The sequence below is a fragment of the Haliaeetus albicilla genome, chromosome 16 (assembly GCF_947461875.1).
Source record: "Haliaeetus albicilla chromosome 16, bHalAlb1.1, whole genome shotgun sequence".
Lineage (NCBI taxonomy): Eukaryota > Metazoa > Chordata > Aves > Accipitriformes > Accipitridae > Haliaeetus > Haliaeetus albicilla.
This window is the reverse complement of record NC_091498.1, coordinates 18,063,768-18,081,994: the sequence shown is the minus strand read 5'-3', so window position 1 is coordinate 18,081,994 and position 18,227 is coordinate 18,063,768. Positions and strand designations below refer to the sequence as shown.

Here is an 18,227-nt window from a genome sequence, read left to right as displayed (position 1 = left end):
ATACATTTAGCTAATCAAGAGTCAAGAGTATTTTAAGGGTGATGCCTTCCCTTATTTGTTACAAAGCGCCCCTTTGATACCATGGAAATGAAAGGACAATTTTAACAAAAGACTGCTCAGAAAAAAATACCTATGCTACATGGCCATTTTAGTCACAGAATAATGGTCAGTAGTTGCCCAAGCAGTAAGAAAACCAGCAACATAGAGCATATTAGTACACCAAAGATCACCATTTGCATTCATTTTCAACTCCTAGAAAATTAACCAGAGAAAATTGTCAAGGCATTCAGCTAGCTGGTGAAGAACACCCAGTATATGAGGGCCCTCAAGAGCCCTGTCAACCTGTCCTTGATCAGCAAACTCCCTGCTGTGCTGGGGTTCCACCACAGATATCTGCAAGGCATCAAAAACAAACCATAAACGCTAGGTACACTTATCAATGTGTTTCAGATCTGCCAAAGTCTACCTTGTATTTGACAGGTCATACTGAATATTAAAAGTTTGTTAATAACTACAGCATAATTAATTATCAGATAAATCACTGGTATGAAGTATTAGGGTCCCACTACTCAGCAGGCTGCTTATAAAGTTCTAAAATACCATCCACCTTCTCTTTGAGAGCCTTTTAAACATGTTCTACCATGGGCTTGTTGAAAAGTCTGTCAAACAGAGTTTTAAGTGAAAATTAGGTTCTGAAGTACAAAGATTTCTTTTCCTTTAGAGAAGAGCCTGTTTTCACAAAATAAATTAAAAAAAAAAATGTTTATTATTGTTACAAAATTGAGCTCCTGAAACTTCTAATACAAGTCCAGGTTATTTTTTCCAATGATGGGTTTTCCCCCCCTCTTTTTATTATTTCCTATTGTATTTTGGGTTTTGTGATGGGTTTTTTTAATTACTATTTTGTTCCTGTATTTTATAGGCACGTCTAAAATGAATTACATCTATAATACGTAGATTTCTATTAGTCTTTTAATTTGCATAGGATCAAAATGTACTTTGGTACAATGGCAGGTTTTTACTTATCACATCAAGTTTATACAAAACTCTAGCCTGACTGCAAATCAGTACACCCTACCAGAGCAAGCAATGGGTCTTGTATATATTTTATTTATGGGGGAGCACGTATGTCAACTTTATAACACTGCACTGCACTACCCACTGCAACATGCTGGTCCAAAATTCACTGGGGTACTTTCCTGGACTTTTCAGATTTATCTCTTTCCAAAGTGGCCGCAATACTGGTGACCAATGATCTCCTCAAGGGTAAGTAGCTAGTATTTTAAAATCTTACTATTCTCAATGGTTTCTTTTCATCAGGCATAGTCTTTGAAGGAAACCTGTGGCCTATCACATGTTTGTTAGAAAGATATTGCCTGTCTCAGAATTTCCAGAGCATTAAGTAGATGTCTCTGGTGGTTCTTTTACACATGTAAAGATAAAGAAATAGAATATATTTCTTTACTTTCTTTGTGTAAATTTTGTGGTTTTCAATCACCCAAATATAATAAAGCATGGTTTGACAGCTAAGAATCTTCCCATTTAGTGTCTAGGAAATTGCAGGAAGTTTTTAATTTCTTTTGATACTCTGCTCTATTTCCCTTCTCTTCTTGGGACATTCTGCAGAACATAACGCTCACAAGCTGTATTTTGTGATCCAAGAAGTACTGGGGAAAACTCTTACATTAAACTAATTTTATGCCAAAAAGAACACCTATTGGCCATATGCAACGCCTCAAGTAATTCACAACTCTCCTTGTACCTTACATCATTACTCATTTATGTGGATCCTTTGCAACATGAGCATCTTAAAAAATTGTGAGTGTATGGATATATGTACACTAAATAAGAGACCAGGACAAGTTGTAGTATATCACTGTTACTGCACTTGCATTTTTGTCCATGTGACCAGTTTCAAGCGTTAAAATCTCGTAAGTGCACATAACAGTGAATTTAACACAAGATCTGTTTTTCTTGTAACAGGCAGAAGTGTCACATCCCACAAAGAACAAACGTAAAGCACAGTTTGGGGGCACTTTCCTTAGAAACAGAAAAATTTCATTAATTCAGATTAATATTTTGACAAAAGCAGAAGAGTCAGATTCACATTTGGGGAAAATAGGGAACAGTCTCTTAAACACATGTAACTAGCAAGAACGTGTAGTGTTCTCACTTTACCTTTTTAAATTTTGTTTCAAAACTGGAAGTTGTGCTTGGCTGTCAGATCCTTTGCTTTCTAACAATGATGAGGCCTAACAACTCAAAGGTAACTGAAAACTGCGAGAACATTTCTGGAAACAATAGATTAGCAGTTCCCTCCAGCTGAACATTTTCAAAATGAAATATTTCACAGTAGTGTTTGTCAGAACAAATAAAGTTTAGAGAGAGTTGTTATTGGTTTTCCTCCCTTTTAGGAAGGTGCTCAGCTAATAAATATATTTGTTTTTCAAGCCATTATTAGCTTTTTAATACCTTGTCCATTGTAGGTGTGACCTGGTAGCATAACACTCACCAGATTCAATCTCATTTCTGTAGCATCTACTGATTATTTCTCCCTTTCTGGGAAAAAAAATAGCTATTCTATTATTTGTTTGCTGACAATATGTGTCTTTTAGGCATGATTCTTCCACGTAGCCACTTGGATTTGTACTATGAGCTGAAATGATAGGCATTAACCATGGCTAAGCAATTTTATCTTTTTATTTGAGAACTTCGTTCTCTGCCTTGGAATATTTGAGTACAATGAATCTGGTGCTCTAATATAAGCACCTGTTCTAGGGAAGTCTCTGCTGTTATGGTGTCTCACTATTTCTAGAAGTTTAGCTTTATTGCAGAACACCATGGTGCCACCTTTTATAGACTTATTACAAATGTCTGATGACTTTTGTGTTTGTTGGGGGTTTTTTTGTTAGGAGCTATGACTGTGAGAGTAATGCGAGCATGAGAATCTCATCTTTTGTACATTTTTGCAAATATCTAAGAGTCATAGATGTACAGAAACATTTGGAAATGCAAACTTTAAAGGCATAAATTTAATGAGACAAAAATGAAGATTCTTTTGCTTTGTTTTACTTTTTTGAGGGAGAACGGTTCATTCAAGTTTTAACACTTGCACTAGGCAACCCTGGAACTTAATGCATGCAATTTTTTCTTGTCAAAGACCAGTCTCTCACTTGCAAAACAAATACATAGACTTGTGCAAATTTAAAAACTGTATATTTCTGAAGAATCCCCATTTAAAACTTTCCATATGAGTCCATAAAGTCAATAAATATTTTTGGCTTGAAGCAGATAACAGATACATCTAAACGATTAGAAAAGGCCAAAATATATTATGCAAATTGGATGTATTTAGCATGAGCTCTCTGCAATTTCTATATAAACAAGTGATTAGAATGTTCCTTTCAAAGGCCAATGTGATTAGCGCAAAAACTTCACAAATTCACCTACTGCGTAATAAACTACATGTAGTTTTGCTTAGAGTTATCACAAGTAGTATGCTAGCTATCTATAAACAGCAAAGGTTTTAATGATCTTTTGTTCTAGAATCTCTTACAACACCCACACATTTAGGTCTGGTTTTCTATGATATAAGAAAAAAAAAAAGAAAAGAAGAAATGAGTAATCATCTCGGGATACCCACAGAAAAAATGAACTACTTGAACAGTGGTCCTCGTGGGGGATATCAACCACCCCAATATCTGTTGGAGGCACAACACAGCAGGGCATAAGCAATCCAGGAGATTCCTGGAATGCATTGATGAGAACTTCCTTCTCCAAGTGATGGAGGAGCCAACGAGGAGAGGTGCTACACTAGACCTTGTTCTCACCAACAAGGAGGGGCTGGTAGGGACTGTAGAGCTCAAGGGCAGCCTTGGCTGCAGTGACCATGAAATGGTGGAGGTCAAGATCCTTAGGGCAGCAAGGAGGGCACACAGCAAGCTCACTACCCTGGACTTCGGGAGAGCAGAATTTGGCCTCTTCAGGAATCTGCTTGATAGAGTACCATGGGATACAGCCTTGGAGGGAAGAGGGGCCCAAGAAAGCTGGCTAATGTTCAAGGGTCACCTCCTCCAAGCTCAGGGGCGATGCATCCCAACAAAGAGGAAGTCAGGCAAAAACGCCAGGAGGCCTGCGTGGATGAACAAGGAACTCCTGGACAAACTCAAACACAAAAAGGAAGCCTAGAGAGTGTGGAAGCAAGGACAGGTAGCTTGGAAGGAATATGGAGAAATTATCCAAGCAGCCAGGGATCAGGTTAGGAAAGCCAAAGCCCTCATAGAATTAAATCTGGCCAGGGACATCAAGGGCAACAAGAAAAGCTTCTATAAGTATGTTGGTGATAAAAGGAAGACTAGGGAAAATGTGGGCCCTTTCCGGAAGGAAATGGGAAACCTAGTTACCTGGGATATAGAGAAGGCTGAGGTACTCAACAACTTTTTTGCCTCAGTATTCACCAGCAAGTGCTTCAGCCACACTGCCCAAGTTGCAGAAGGCAAAGGCAGGGACTGGGAGAATGAAGAACTGCCCACTGCAGGAGGACATCAGGTTCAAGACCATCTAAGGAACCTGAAGGTGCACAAGTCCATGGAACTTGATGAGATGCAACCGTGGGTCCTGAGGGAACTGGAGGATGAAGTGGCTAAGCCACTATCCACCCTATTTGAGAAGACATGGCAGTCTGGGGAAGTTCCCACTGACTGGAAAGGGGGAAACAAAACCCCCATTTTTAAAAAGGGAAAAAAGGAAGACCTGGGAAACTACAGGCCAGTCAGTCTCACCTCTGTACCTGGCAAAATCATGGAGCAGATCCTCCTGGAAACTATGTTAAGGCACATGGAAAATGAGGTGATTGGTGACAGCCAACATGGCTTCACTAAGGGCAAATCGTGCCTGACAAATTTGGTAGCCTTCTACAATGGGGTTACAGCATTGGTGGATAAGGGAAGAGCAAGTGATGTCATCTACTTGGACTTGTGCAAAGCATTTGACACTGTCCCGTACGACATCCTTGTCTCTAAATTGGAGAGACATGGATTTGATGGATGGACCACTTGGTGGATAAGGAATTGGCTGGATGGTTGCACTCAAAAAGTTGCAGTCAATAGCTCTATGTCCAAGTGGAGACCAGTGACAAGTGTTCCTCACGGGTTGGTATTGGGACCTGCACTGTTTAACATCTTTGATGGGGACATGGACGGTGGGATGGAGTGCGGTCTCCAGCAAATTTGCTGACAACACCAAGCTGTGTGGTGCGGTCAACACTGGAGGGAAGGGTTGCCATCCAGAGGAACCTTGACAGGCTTGACAGGTGGGCCCATGCAAACCTCATGAAGTTCAACAAGGCCAAGTGCAAGGTCCAGCACATGGGTCTGGGCAATCCCAAGCACAAATACAGGCTGGGCGATGACTGGATTGAGAGCAGCCCTGCGGAGAAGGACTTGGGGATATTAGTGGACAAAAAACTGAATGCTAGCAATGTGCACTCGCAGCCCAGAAAGCCGATCGCATCCTGGGCTGCATCAAAAGAAGTGTGGCCAGCAGGTTGAGGGAGGTGATTCTCCCCCTCTACTCTGCTCTCGTGAGACCCCACCTGGAGTTCTGCATCCAGCTCTGGGGCCCCCAACATAAGAAGGACATGGACCTGCTCGAGTGAGTCAAGACAAGGGTCCCAGAGATGATCAGGGGGCTGGAACACCTCCCCTGTGAGGACAGACTGAGAGAGTTGAGGTGTTTAGCCTGGAGAAGAGAAGGCTCCGGGGACACCTTAGAGCTGCCTTCCGCTACTTAAAGGGGACCTACAGGAAAGATGGGGAGGGACTCTTTATCAGGGAGTCTAGTGATAGGACAAGGGGTAACAGTTTTAAACTGAAACAAGGTAGGTTTAGATTAGATACTAGGAAGAAGTTCTTCACTGTGAGGGTGGTGAGACACTGGAACAGATTGCCCAGAGAAGTTGTGGATGCCCCATCCCTGGCAGTGTTCAAGGCCAGGCTGGATGGGGCTTTGAGCAACCTGGTCTCGTGGAAGGTGTCCCTGCCCATGGCAGGGGGGTTGGAACTAGGTGATCTTTAAGGTCCCTTCCAACCCAAACCATTCTATGATCCTATTCTATGAATGGGTCAAACTACGGACACAGCAACAGGCTGAAAGATTTCTCAAAATCCTTCATCCACACACACTGAAATATTTACTGATAAGCATTGATAACACTCTCTAACTTAGGAGCAATTACAGAAAAATTGAACTGGTCATTCTTCAGTTTACTGCACTGAGACTTTTTTTTTAAACTTGAAACTTGGCCACAGATGTTTCAAAAGACATTCTGCAGGCAAAAACAGTCCAAATAACACATGTGAAGGATTCATTACTGTCTACAGAGTAAATAAGTGAGAATAAACGTTTACGTGGAGGAAGGCCTAGAAGGAGCTCATATTTCCTTGTTTGTATGCGTTTTAGTCAGACCCTAAATGTAATCTGTACACAGTTTTTTTGTGGTTTCATAAAACGTTGTTAAACTGTCCAGCCTGGTGATGTGTAGTATATGATGCTGCAAAAGGTTTACCGTTCTCGAACCCTTAGCACTCTAGAAACAAACAATCACTTCCATCTGCAAAAGGCGGCTGAATAAAAATAAAAACTAAATTGTAGTAGAAAGGAACACATAGACAGCAGGGAAAAAGGATCAACTGCCACAATTTATTGCTATAGTTTAAATGGTGCGGCAACTTTAACATGGGAGCAGAGGCAGGGCACTTACAGCAATATTATTCTTATTAGAGCACTGCACTGTCAGAGAAAACAAGAGTTCATTCACAGACATTAAATACAGTAGAGAAAATGTGGGGAAATGATTTGTACTTCATGGCAAAATGGTATATCCTCCCCTTTCCTGTTATGATCCATACTGGAACATACCAGACAACTAGTGAATGTGGTCCACTGTTCAAAAGCAAGATTAACTGAGATGCTCCATGGCAAGCAAATAAATTTGTTTCCAGTGAAATAATTATTCTTATAGAATGTCATCCTCTCTCACAGCATAGAGACAGGTGATGACATTCAATAATATGTGATTTTTGTTCCCATTTTCTTGACATGAAGAGATATATGACTTACTCAGCTCCTTTGAATTATATGCTGTGAGGTCATGTCTTATTTTTTTTTAGAATGCCATCACTGACTACCTAATAGTTAAGTGACTAGGAAAAACGGGAATATTATTTTTCATTCAATATAATCCTGTGTAAGTATCTGAAAGAGCAGCTATTCATGTAACATGCCCAGCAATATTGCAGTCTTTGTTTCTGTATTTTCAAAAGCTAATCCTACCTACATTTGAGCTACTTAAGCATATCTATAGCAAGTTACTATGTGACAAGTATTCCAAATATGACAAGACCTATTATCTGTAAAGAAAAAACAGAATCTATAACTCTTTGTACCATCTAATATTCTTTAGCATTTTAAGTAATTAGCAGCTTATTCCAAAAACATTTGAATAGTTAACAGATTTGATACCTATGGTTAATCCTCATTAAAATTACGATTACACGATATAATTACATGTAAATAAGAAAAATGAATTCAATAAAACTCTTACCCTTTTCAATGTTGGGCACTATGTTGGGAATCATACAGTATGTACAATTAGATTTATACTGCTAAGCTAAAAATATTGGTGAAGATCTAAAAATGACGAACAGTGCCTTTTAAATTAATGTCTTATTAGTTGAGTGAAGTACACTGACAAAGAATAATTTATGCTTATTCAAACTGCTCTCGACATCTTCAGGTGTTTCCAAATGAGCTCACAGAAGAGTGATTAAATGCATCTGATAACAAGCCACACATTGCTGAAATTACTTACCGCCTCATTTTATGATTAATTAAACATGTAGATTAAAGTTGCAAAAGAATTTAGATTAATGAGCAAGTTAAGTCTTGCTGATATAAGTGAATTGGGAATTGGATGCTCTGTGGAACTTTATAAACATGCATTTTATAATGAGTAAGACAAGGCTACATGTTGAATCCTGGCCACAAGGGCCTTTGACGATGCAGTCTTTTTTAACATGGTTTGACAGCTTTCAAATAACATTCTACTATAGACTTTAAACTTTGTGCATTGCTGTAAAACACGAGACTACATAACTCGTGTATTAGGAGTACGATTATTTCAAAGCTCTCCAAGGTAATGACCCCCTGTAGCAGCAGCTGTTCAGAAAAATTACAAGCTCGATTGTTATTTTAATCAGAGAGAGTTTAGTAGTTAAAAGCAGTTATGCAACTAGTAAAATTATATGACACTCCATCAGTAGCCTTACAGCATCCTTCATAGTCCTGTTCCTCTCCAATTCCCCTGCCCAAAAACCTTGGTCTTATTAGTAAAACAGGGTGCTCAGTCATTCATGAAAAATTCAAAGCCATTTATTAAGTCTGGTTTCTGTGCAAGGCAAGGTAGCGTTTAAATTTATGATGATTCTTATCAGCTCCAGGAGTGTGTCAAAATATCTGCTAGGTTTGCCAAGTGTCCAATTTTTCTCTTTTAAGATCAGCTATACCTAATCCATGTAGCTTAGTCAGTGTCAGAAAGCCAAGTTGGACTTTATGACTTTGCAGGGCAAAAGCAAATCAGATCACTCATAGAGATGTACTACACTTTGTACAAGGATGCTGAAATTGAAGCTACTGAACTATCTGTATGCTTATGTCATTTGTAACAACTTTCATCATCTACTGCATAAAGTGACTCTTGCAGACTCACCTGAGATGGCTGGTTACTTTTAAACCATTCAATTCTTATTTTTAAAATCTAGATACAGATCCATTTCCTTGCTCTGGCTGTATCCTTTCAATTTATGCTGTAACTTCAAAATGTCAAAGGTCTATCCAACAAAAAACAAGGAGAACAAGAACCAAAAAGGTCCACATAACACAAGTTGCACATGATACGTATTAACCTCAGGTCATTTACATATGCTTATCTTTTCTGAGCATGCGTATCAACAGAAGTACAATGCCGTAATTTAGAATTCTACAGCAGAACACATGCTTTGAATACTTTGACTTCTTATTGATTCACTACAGCGCTTTAGCACAGGTTAATTCTCAAAATTCAGTTGGACTGATGTACATAAGTATATCATTTAGAACACCAAGACTGCCAAGTCCTACTTATTCTGTGCAGAGTGATGCTCTAAAATAGTACATACTGCCTTAGGACCACAAGCCTCATCTGATTTATCAAAGGTGGGACTGAATATGTAATTTAGGGTCAGGTCTGTCTTACATCCAGATAATCAAATTCTTTTTGTTCTGTTTTATAAATGATTGTAAACTTTTCATATACAACTACTTGGGTAATACATTTGAAAGCATCTTTAAAAAAAAATTAAAAAACAAAAAAACAAAAAAACAAAAAACAAACAAACAACTTATTGTGTATGCAATGTGACAGTTCTTAGAATGGGTTCCTCATATTTGCTAACCAACTCTGTCTATGCATTTTAGTGCTGTCTGCTGGGGTCTCTGGTCTTCCTTCAGAAGACACTGCTTATTTCATTAACTGTGCTTTGGCTTTGTAGTGTAGCAGACTGCAGTTGTGTAAAGGCATAAAGCTACTAAAATGTAGTAAACTTCACTTGTAAGTAACTGAATTGTGAAGAAGAAAAACATGAATACATTTTTATGTTTTACATTCAACTTCCAAAATGCTAGGACATTCATGCTCTTCTGTTCCAGTCCGGGACAATTATATATTGTTCTGAACACATCCCTGATACAAAATCTCAGTATACTGCAGAACAAACTAGAAGCAACAAAGTATGAACTGAAACAAGTTTTCTTTATGATATGCTGGAAATACCCATGATAAAAAGTTTTCTTCTTCAAGAAGTAAAAAAATAAGTTTACAGTCAAATGAAATGGCTTAGCTTGAGTCAATAAATGCAAGACAATGGCAAATCCACAGTAGTGTTACAAGGCACGTTGTATTTTTTTTCTGTGTTTGATATTCAGCGGAAAAAAATCTCACAGTAGGTCTCACAGTAGGTCATTATTCAATAGTGGATACCAAACACATATCTGATGTCCTTTATTACCAGAAAATTGTCTAAACACAATGAATTTCATCACTTTTTCCATGTATTTTTTGTGCTTCTCTGTCATATGCATTTTATGTATTCTACTGAAAGAAACTTAGTGCTTAGATGTAAGAGTACAGAGTAGTGCCTGAAATTATCAGAAACTAATATCCCAAAAGTTTTAAGAGCATACCACAGGACAGAACAGACAAACAAGTGACAACTTGCCACGCAGCTCAGAGTCCAAAGGAACAAGCTACTGAAAAGATAATTCTTCTGCTTAGCATTATGAATTCATATATGCAAGAATATATTATCTTTCCCTAACTTTATTATCCTCCAGAACACATTCGTTCCCATCCCACACGTTTACCGCTAAAGACTACATTTCCTGAATTCACCTATTTGGTCAGGGGGCAAGGCAGCTCCACTCCTCTCCCTGTCACCATATTACACTGAAGCTGTATTCAAAATTGTTAAAAGAAGGAAATGGAATTATTGCAAAACAGATTTTTAAAGAGCAATCTGATCTTCACTGAAGCACTAGGTTTCAGAAAGACCACACAAAAAGTACAGTTAGCCAATTAAACTTTTAAGTAGTCAGTTAGCAAAGCTCTGTTCATCCCATTTTCAACAGAAAACATCTTGTAATGTATTTTAAAAGACCCTAAAGAAAAATTTCAAATGTATCAACAAATGAAAATTCTCACTCATGTTTTCAAAAGTGACTTGGACACTTATGAGCTTGGCTACTATAAACCTGCAGAAGGATTTAGACTCCTAAATTGAATTGATTGGAATTTTTCAGATACTCCAGCATTCTATAAGCAAACTTATTACAGCTATCATGCTGTCTTCAAATTTTTGTCAAACCTAAAGCAAAACTCTGACAGAAATCTGCTGAGATTACTGGCAGAAATTCCCGGTTATGAAGAGTACTGGGAGGGTCTATTGTCAAGTTCGTCTGAGGCAGGTATGTGAAGCATCCCCTAGATATGCACAGTGAAACTGGCATTTTGAAATTGATACTGCAGTTCTTAAGTCTTCAGATACTTTAGAAGCGCTCTGGAAAAATCTACTTCTGCAGCCAAAAACTGAGACCACTTTTAACTGTGCAGCTACTTCTACCCTGTAAGCAGGTTAGAATTCTTATGTTACTAAGACACAAAAATTTAAGCGTGCAAATGAAGCATAAAGATATACAAGAACTATAACAAATATTTTGCCCTGGAGATTTGCCCATGGAAAATGTTGCTAACTTGTCCATTTCTTCAAGAAGAGCATGTCCAGCAAATCTCATCTACTGTAGAACGATATGTTTTCACAGACAGAAGACCGCTTCAAAGCTACCAGAGCTGACTAGACAGAAGGATCCTCCTACTCAGCTGTTCTCCAGAATTAGATCTTTCCAAGATGTAAGTATGAACAAAACCTTAACTACAGAATTAATGAAAATAACTCTGATTTATAGTCCATATCTGATTTACACACATATCTTCTATTGTAAGAAAACAAGCATTGAGAATTATTACCCTTTTCCTTTTTTTCCTACCTCAGTAATTGCACAGAAGCATTGCTAAAGGTTGTACCGAAGAACATCCGGGCTTCCTGGCTTTTGTGTGTCCCATACTGCTTGACAGAAGAAATCAAAGACATAAAACAGTTTGAAATTAATTGCCTCAAAAGAAGACACCTTCACAATGTAATATAGAATAAAAGAAGAAACCTTAGCTGGAAGGAATTAAGGAGTGGCCTTTTAAGTCGTCATCGAACTAACATATGAAACAGATATAAAATTCTCCTGCTGGTAGAGCTGGCTTGCATTCAAGATTGATGGAAGGAATGTTAACACAGGAATAAGCCCAATACGTACAGCTAAAAAATGGACAGAAATATGTACATGTGCCAGTAGCACGTGGAGACAGATAGCCCAAAGAATGCTCAGATGATATTTGACATCACTAGCACATGACAACAGACTGCATTATATTTAAAGATAAGAACCAGGAGGACATGTCCTAGCTTCCAGAGCTCTTTATGCTTCTGTCTCGCTTAGCTTCTAATATCCATCTTGGATTAAGCTTAAGCATCTCCCTGTGCAAGTGTAAAAACATATGAAAAATAAGGAGCATCTGCATATTCTATCCCATGTCACAGCTGACATTTTATCAATTTTGTGACATGAATTAATGCAAAGGGTGACTTCACAAAAGTCACTTTGATACAGTTTAGAGGTAGTAAAGCTAAATTTAGATTAGCCAAATTAAACTAATTCTAATGAATTTGTACTAGTAATACCGAAACCCCCCACAGCAGTGGCTAATTTACCCCATTTGTTGAATACAGATGTACCCAACTAACTTGTAATTTCTGTATCCTTGACCAGTGCCAAAATAAGACTCAAGAAAGGATTCCCCAAACCCTATATATGAGGTTCCACTCCTGACTGAGAATTGTGAGTAAAGCTATCTTTTCCCTCCTTCTTTTAAAGGATCTAGAAGTTAGTATTTTTCCAAAACACTAAAAAAATATTGTAAGCTACTCAGATATCATGGTGATTATGGCAACAGTAGATACCCAAAGGTAGTTAACAAGAAAGTTCAAGAGGCTTATGGACTGTTACATTAGTGTTTTTCAGAGTCTGTCATCTCACATAGATGAGATTACAGAGGAGAGAAAAAAAAAAAAACAAAAACAAACACACACTCCAAGGGGAAAAGAGAATCCATTGTTCCATTATCCTCCCCAAATCAACATTTTGAAATAACACTCAGATATAGATCAACCTTTTTTGTCTTGGAAATTGATTCTTATTCATATTTATATGAAATCTAGCAGGTAAATACTAGATATATTCAACAGAGAACAATAGAGGAAGATGTTTTGGAAGGACATCCCTTGTTGCATGTTACTGGGTTTTAGCTTAGGCCAGCTGATCTTCTTTCTGCTCTCTGTTGGGTATTCAGAGAGCCAGAATTGGGTTTTGTCATTCCAGAAAGCCACACATCTCCTATGTATGGCAGAAATTTAATCTCAATGGATCCCACAGCAATTCCATCAAGATACTAAATAGGACCAAGAAAAAGCATAGGGTTGTCAAGCACTACAGATGAGCACTCTGGGAGCAAAGAACTGGTCATCTACCACGTCACAGGCTTTTCAACATATTTCCATTTTTCCCTGGGATTAGTTGAAGAATGGAAAGGAGAGTTTGGCAACCAAATATATGTCTCTTCTTAGAGAGAACTAAGCAGAATGAGGACAGAATACTTCCCTTATTTTATGGGCAGGAAAAGTCATCCATCAGAATGACAAATGCTGTACCTCAAGGCCCATCTGTGAAGGTGTCGGGATTTAAGCAATTCAGTGATACTATTGTGAACTCATTGCTACTTTTCTGTTAATTTTCTTTAAAAAAAAAAAAAAACAGTTTAACAGTAGAAAATAACTGCTGAGGACACCAAGTGACAGTGCTTTTAATAATAACCAAACATTTGAATACCTCAGAGTATAAGTAGGTTGATTCAAACTCTAAAAGACAAAAACACAGATTTTTTTACTGTCTTTTTTTTCCTTTGGGTTTTTTTCCTTTTTTTTTTTAAATAGAAATGGCAAGGAAGGCCATGAATGCCAGTTTGTGTTGTAGGACTATCTATGTGAATGGATCAGATGTTTAGAAAGAGTGGATTGTGTCGTGGGGCTCATGAAACATAGCAATGAATGATCAGAACTAAAGAGTAAGCAGAAGTAAAAGGAATTCTTATGTTCACATCAAGAGCTATGAACCATTCGAGGGCACTGCCAGGTCCAAAAGATGTTAAAAAAATTAATGTGGAAATATCAGGAAAAAATTTCAATGCTGTTGAATCAGGGATTTTGTTCCAGTTGGGGTGGAGGGGGAGGGGAGCGTGAGTATTTAAATTTATAAAGACAATGAACCTTAAGATCTTTATTGCCACATTAAACAGCAACTTTAGTAACTTCTCTGAGAAATCTTTTGTGTTTGGAGCTCTGTAGATTAACAGGATGCCCAAACTAATCTGGGAGTCTAGAAACAGGACTAAGTGGATATTCTCAAAAGATTGTATTTCAATAGACCTCTCATGCATTGGAGCTTGGATGGGAATATAATGACTACTCCACTTCATCATCTAATATCTGTTAAAGACATTTAAATACTTCCTTAGTAATATTACTTCCTCTGGTTACAACAACTGCAGACTGAGACGTCCTGGGAAAATATTCTCTTATCTATAGAGCCTCTGTTTTTCTGTTACTATGAAACTTCTACCCTTCATTAACATTCAAATCACCTTCTTTCTCTGCAGCTGGTGGAGAGGCACTTCACTTTTTTTGTCCTAGCAGTGATATAGCAGAACCTTTAACTAAGAACAGGATGTGTCTTGGATCACCTTCAGTCTTTAAAGTTTGTAAACTCTTTGGGTTTTTAGAAACTTGACAGCAAAACAGAGAAACTGTCCAGTGAATAGCTACAATTAGGAATCATCCTTTTCTGTCATTTTTTTCCCTGTTTTTAGAACCATTATTTTAAATCTACTAGCCTTAAACACCCCATAAGAGGCTATTCCACAAGATTGTCCTGGTGAGAGAAGTATTTTCTTTCTTAAAAAAAAGCACAATCTCAAAAATATGCTGCTTTCCCTAATACCAGGTAACTTCTCCCTTTCACTCACAGAAATACTGAAATTTGTAATCCTACATCTTTGAAGAAAGAACGAACATTTTAGGACAGCAGAATTCAAGACTTCTTTCAGCATTGTCTACTAGCCTTAGAAAGGGGGTTTGCAAACAGACTTTTGCAACACTATCAAAGAGATCTTTAGGCTGGTCAAATTTGGCAGAGAAATTAGAAGGTAAGTTTTCACCGAAAACTTAATTACTTAGCTGACTCAAAGAGCTAAAGGTTACAACTGCTCCTTTTAGTAATATCACTTATACCTTCCCTGGACAGAATTACATATTTATGACATATTTCAGTGATTTTTCATACGCAGTACTGGGTAGGAATACCTGTTTTAATGGCTCTCTAGCTGATTATTTGGGAACTCCTAAGCTCCAGGTTGAATACCAATTCCCAAAATGTTTGCACATTCTCGCCATTATCAACAATGAATATTTAAACTATAAAGACAAAGTTTAATGTATTTACTATAAATACCATTTCCCTCAAAAAAAAAGTTTTACTTTGCAGCTGGATAAAACAGCATATTTCTAGATCTTGGATCTTAAATTATACTACTGATATCTTTGTTAGGTCACCATCACCATTCTATTTTAAAATTATTTATATTTAAAGTTAACTTTTAATTACTGGTTATATTTTTTAAATGCAAAAATAATCCTCTTCAATTCTGTACAGTTTCCAATACTGCGTATGTCACTATGGTTATTAATGCTAACACTGCTATTAAATTAATGATGAATGGTCAATCACTTTTTACATCCCTGCTGTTTTTCAGTTTGCAGAATTCATGCAATTAATTAATAATAGTAGGATCTTCTTTTGGTGTTCACTTAATTTTATAGTTCCTACTTCAGAATAAAACAAAAATTTTAATAGGATCGGAGACTACCATTTTAAAAAGACAGCTTAATCTTCTTTTTAATATTTTTCTCTTTGTTGTTGGTATTTATTGGTCATATTCTCAAATTTTATTAAGACTATAGTGTAATTAACTTACTAAATTTGAACTGGAAAAAAAATTTAAAAGCTATCACATTTTAAGAGAAATAACATTAAGCTGCTGCATTCAAAGTACTGAAAGCATTTCTTTCATGAACACTAAATGCTCTATTGTTCTACATGGGAAACGTATGACCCTATCTTACACAAAAATAACTTAGCAAATGTTTTTTTCCATAGCTATCTAGATGCAAAATTCTCTAAAATTATGTTTGGCTAAGGGGTTATTTCTACAACTGAAGCTTAACCTGAAAAGAAGCTTTTGGTGCAAAATTATTGAAAAACGGTAACAAGGTAAGAAACATGTATAACTTCCGTATAAATTAGAACATGCAGAATCCTGTACTCTTTAAAAGCAATATAACATTTTCTAGTGGTTGTGGGTAGCTTTAGACTTATTAGTATCTCAGTAGTTTAAAATTGCACTTACTGATCTGTACTACAGGTAGTAGCAGTTGCTACCGCTGCTGCTACTACTACTACTACTACTGTATTTATAATTGTAATAATTGTAATCAGTATTACAGCCATTTCTGGAGGTCTCCACTAATCCCTCTTTTGGGCACTAGATTTGCCATCCATCATAAGATTATAGTTTAAAAATGTAAATTAGTCAACGATTAAGAAAGGAAACCAAGATGAAGTGGGCTGCTCAGTACCATAAAGCCAGGAACAAAAACCATTGGACTTATTGCAGGTCAACCTGGCTGGACGCAAACACTGAATGACCTTGAAGGGTTTGCATTTTCTTAACTCATGAACACTTATGAAAACAAATATCCTCTCTATATACCCAAACTGGAAAAAATCTGAATGGTCACCAAGAAGAATGTTTAGGAAAAATATATCAGAGCATGGTACTTACCTAAGAGACTGGAGATTTGCACTAACTCTCAAGGAGAAACAAGTGCATGCAAGTTGATCCCTCCCATCTTTACCAATTCAAACCATAAAATTAGTCTCTGGGATATAGCCTCCCTTTCATTTGCAGCTCCCCTCAATGGTAAAGTCGATCACCTGGACTTACAAAGCAAAGCAAATTCCCCTAAATTTCATTGGGCTGGACAGAACACTATTTCAAAAAGCAGCTGTTGTTGGCAGCGTTCGTCGGCAATCCTTATAAAACTGCCCCCAAAACACACACTGTATCTGATCTCAAGATAAGAAGGCTTTTCTCTAAAGAGTATTGAATCACTTTAATGTAGATGCTAATGCTGCCTTACTCCACTTTCAAGGTAGCTAGTAAATTCAACTTTACTACAGTACTATAAAGATGTGAAAGAACGGTAATAGCATCTAAAAATGAGCTGTTACCTCTATACTGTTCAGTTTAGAAAACTCTAAACAGAATACTGATGAAAAATGTTAATGATAGTTTGCTGAGTCGCCAAGAGGAACGAGATAAGACAATTCACTATATTTTTGTTATAAAATGTAAATTATAATGTCCTAAAGAATATGCCACAACTCCAAGAAGGACTAAAAGGAAGATCTAAACAACACTGTATTTCAGTAATCTAATTTTTAAAAAGAGCTAGCCAGCAGCCATACTTACATAATCAGTACAGTCCCAGCAAAGATCTCTGTAGGAGTTAAAATCCTGTGAATACTAAGTCCTGTCAATTGCAATGAAGTACCTCAAAGTACTTAAAGCACCTCGCTGAACTAAGGCCTTAATCATGTCTGTATATACCTCTGAGCAGTTTGCATTAAATCACCAATACAGAATACAGTCTCAATAGACTGGATAAGTAGGGAAATTCAAAATGTTCTAATAATGTAAAATGTTAGAAATGAGCCTTGAATCTGTGATCCTTTAGCTTTGATGAGGTGGACTGTCTTCTTCACTGTACCCATGCTTCTGACCCTGAATTTCAAGGCTGAAAATTAATAATTTCTTTCTTGGGCAATGACAATGAAATTATTTTACAGCCCCAGCCCATCCCCAGGCTCTGTAGACTAAGTCCATGGCATCACCTCAGTCCTACAACTCATAAATGGCACAGAAGGTAGTGAGAAAAGGCAAAAGGGTAGGCAGTGTATCTCCTGGCATCTCTGCACAGCAGCTGGTGAGACAAAACAAAAAATCAGATCACTGCCTAGAGAGTCTATTGGCAACTCTCAGTTGCATCTGGGAACAATGGCCCATCAAAGCTAACTATGTATTGTTAATATCCCTACCTAATCCAGGCAAGGGGAAAGAAAAGTACCAAGTCCTCTAGCAAATCCTACAACCTTCCAATCACTCGCATCTCCATTTTCCTGAGTCTTGTAAGCATATACACAACCATTACTACAGCAGCTTCTCTAATGCTGCTATAAACATCATCTGGGGCCAGGTTGGGGGTGACGGTGCGTTCACTGCTGCCAGAAGGTATTTATTCCACATTTCCACAAAATACAGAGAAGACAAGGAGGTCCTATTTCATGTTCCTACC

The 18,227-nt window shown here is 37.5% G+C and overlaps 1 protein-coding gene and 1 long non-coding RNA gene across 5 annotated transcripts in view; one reads left to right on the top strand and one right to left on the bottom strand.

Annotated features, from left to right (window-relative positions):
• The window catches only part of SOX6 (SRY-box transcription factor 6), a 382,363-nt gene that overhangs the window by 301,486 nt on the left and 62,650 nt on the right, over positions 1-18,227 (bottom strand). The window lies entirely within an intron of this gene.
• Positions 1-18,227, top strand: part of LOC138689280 (uncharacterized) — a 29,157-nt gene that overhangs the window by 2,368 nt on the left and 8,562 nt on the right. For both annotated transcript variants that reach the window (XR_011328135.1, XR_011328136.1), the window contains exons 2-5: positions 1,213-1,266; positions 11,413-11,500; positions 14,782-14,959; positions 15,970-16,083. This is a non-coding gene — a long non-coding RNA (uncharacterized lncRNA). The remainder of the gene's footprint in view (positions 1-1,212; positions 1,267-11,412; positions 11,501-14,781; positions 14,960-15,969; positions 16,084-18,227) is intronic.